At 34.7% G+C, this 3400-nt stretch overlaps 1 pseudogene; it reads left to right on the top strand.

The window, feature by feature from the left end:
- LOC137074924 (tripartite motif-containing protein 16-like) overlaps positions 1 to 1991 on the top strand; it is a 24501-nt pseudogene extending 22510 nt beyond the window's left edge.
- The last annotated feature ends 1409 nt before the right edge of the window (positions 1992 to 3400 follow it).

Below are 3400 nucleotides of genomic sequence, written 5' to 3'. Positions count from 1 at the left end.
ATTTTCACATTGATTTCTGTCTTTGACATGATCTTACTCATTCAACATTAAATATATCAAGGTTATATGTTCAAATAATGTTCTTTACATAATGTAAATCACAAAAATTAACTTTAGCTAGGTTTTCAAAGACATATGTCGTCTTTGGCTCAATTTAACAACAATTTCTAATGTGGAGTCTAATTTTTTTGCAACATTTAATTCTCATTTATAAAAATCTGTTGTCTTCTTAAAATAATTTATCCTGCACACTGACATGGTTTTAAAGCTACAGTTAGCTGATTCTTTGATTTTCTTATGTCTTAAAATGCATTTGTAAACGAGGGATTTTTTTTTTTTTTTTTTCAAACCCTCCAAAATTCATATTTGGACCTCGGTATTTAGAAAATCCTGGGTACGGCCCTCTCAATCCAATCGAGCATCTGTGGGATGAGCTGAACAAACAAGTCTGATCATAGAGACGCAACAGTGCAACTTACAGGACTGAAAGGATCTGCTGCTAGCATATTGGTGCCAGATACCTCAGCACACCTTCTGGGGTCTAGCGGAGTCCATGGCTCGACGGGTCAGGGCTGATTTAGCAGCAAAATGGGGACCAACACAATATAGGGAGGTGGTCATAATGTTATGCCTGATTGGTTGTATATATATATATATATATATATATATATATATATATATAGTACAATAAATGTATTCTGTACAAACATTGTTACAAGTTTCATTCAGCATTAAAAAAACATCATCTCTCGCGTTTAAAGATAACTTATGGACTGAACAATAACGGATTGTTTGATTCTTTCCCTATTAATGGGGTGTGTGTGTGTTTGTGTGTGTGTGTGTGTGTGTGTGTGGGGGGGGGGGGGGGGGGGGGTTAGAGAATTGTAATGGCTAATGTTAAAACTCAATAAAGAAAATGTTAAAAAAAAAAAAACCCATCATAAACTACTGTAAATGTAAAACAAGCTTTACCATAAACTGACATCTCCACCGTACGGTAGAGTTGAACATCTTTTAGTTTTCTCATATGTTCAATAATAAGAATTTTAAGATGTTTTTATTCATTTTCTCCTTCTAGGGGTGAGAGTTAAAGATCAGACAGATTCATAATTCCTGATTCTGATGTGTTTTATCTCCACCAGATTCTCGTCCGCTGACTCTGGATCTGAACACAGTGAATAAATATCTCCGTCTGTCTGAGAGGAACAGAGTGATTACTGACACTTACACAGTCCAGCCGTATCCTGATCATCCAGACAGATTTGATGATGTGTGGCAGGTGTTGTGTAGAGAGAGTGTGTGTGGACGCTGTTACTGGGAGATTGAGTGGAGTGGTGATGGTGTGTGTATATCAGTGTCATATAAGAGCATCAGCAGGAAGGGATTGGGTAATGAGTGTTTGTTTGGATATAATGATCAGTCCTGGAGTTTGTTCTGCTGTTCCTCCAGATACTCATTCTGGCACAATACCATAGAGACTAAACTCTCTGTAAAGCCCATCGGCCGTAGAATAGGAGTGTATGTGGATCACAGCGCAGGAACTCTGTCCTTCTACAGCGTCTCTGACACAATGAGCCTCATACACACAGTCCAGACCACATTCACACACACACTCTATCCTGGGTTTAGGGTTCATTATATTGGATCTTCAGTGAAACTGTGTTGCTGAATCCGAATAGACTGTAGAGAGATTCTACCCATAATGCTTTGAGCCGCATGATAAATCATAAACGCTGAGATGTTATAGAGTCTTTCTCTTCATCACATTAATACTATAGCTGAGCTTCTGTTAGAGCCGGTATGCTTGAGTAAGAGATGAGCTTGAAGCTGATATAATATACTCACTAAACTCAATAACTATATTGTTCTGTCTCATTATCTCTGATGTGTGTCTTCTGTTGGTGTGTGTGTAGATGTAGATGTGCATTTATGAGGGAATGTGTTTCTATTTCTTTACTCTTCTGTTCATGAAATGCAAAATAAAAAGTAATATAAAGGGAAACTTCTCAATTTCACTCCAGAATAAAAGTACAAATGACAATAGAAATCAGAGATGGGAGCAAATTACAAGTGTTTAAGTCTCGAGATCCCTCAGAAATGTCTTAATAGTCTTAATATTACATTTATATCTTAATAATAATAATAAATAATAGTGATAATAATAATAATAATAATTATTATTATATGCATTTATAATAATTTTATGTGATTATTATTTATTTATATGATTAATTATTAAATTTGATGTTCCGAATTTCTTCATCTTGAAAACTTATTTTTTTTTATTTATATTTGCAGTCAGTGGAAAAAAATCCACTGTTTGAAAATACATCTCTATAAAATTCAGCAATTTTTTTTTTATTTGTGGTAAATTTATAATGTTCAATATTCAATCAAAATATATATATATATATATATAATTCAGTACAATGTAAAATGCCATATAATATAAACTTTTGTTAAATTTGTCTATAATTCAAGCATTATAATCATATTATTAGCTCCATAGAGTTGGTTTTATTCCTCTATATTGACTCTTGTCAGGTAAATTCACTGTTAGATGAGATGGACTGCACTCGATTGACTCCAAACACTTCATGCTGAGGAAATCTGCTGGTTAGTCCGAGAGCGTATGCAAGTGTATGCACACTATACTGTCCATGTCCAGAAAGGGAATAAAAACATCATCACAGTAGTCCATATGAGACATCAGTGGGTTAATTAGAGTCTCTTGAAGCATCCAAAATACATTTGGGTCCAAAAATAACAAAAACTACGACTTTATTCAGCATTGGCTTCTCTTCCGGGTTTGTGTTCAATCCTCAAATAAAGATTTGAATGGTTATGAATCAGTGAATCGATCAATGATTCGGATCGCCAATGTCACGTGATTTCAGCAGTTTGACACGCGATCCGAGGATACAGGCGCAGACATGTATGCGTCGCACATAATCTCCAGCAACTGTGTGAGGGTGCCGGGGCCAGGGTTGCCAGATGCCAGCAGGGTTTCCAGCCAGAAACTTCGTGAAAAACCGCCCAATTTTTTTTGCTTGTTTCTCGTATAAATACATTGAAATCATTAGCAAGCTGTAAAATTACCCATGTATTGACTAGCCTATCCGATTTCAGAAACAACATTCAATGAAATGAATGGAACCGTCCGTGCATTTTTGCGTTCATTCCTTTCTCGTTTTTAACCATGGAAAAAAATATTTAAATGGAATGGTTGTTGTATTTTTAAATACTATGTTGAATAACAAAATTTATATCAAAACGTAGGCTATACACAAATTCTGTGCGCACAAAATAAAATTATTTTTGGATTTGTTTTTAATTAGCTACGTTTTGCATTTTTACAAACTAAAAATGAACAGATTTATATAAAAAATGTACATTTACA

This window comes from Pseudorasbora parva, chromosome 5 (genome assembly GCF_024679245.1).
Source record: "Pseudorasbora parva isolate DD20220531a chromosome 5, ASM2467924v1, whole genome shotgun sequence".
Taxonomy (NCBI): Eukaryota; Metazoa; Chordata; class Actinopteri; order Cypriniformes; family Gobionidae; genus Pseudorasbora; species Pseudorasbora parva.
The sequence above is the reverse complement of the archived record's forward strand: the minus strand, read 5'-3'. Positions and strand labels throughout refer to the sequence as shown.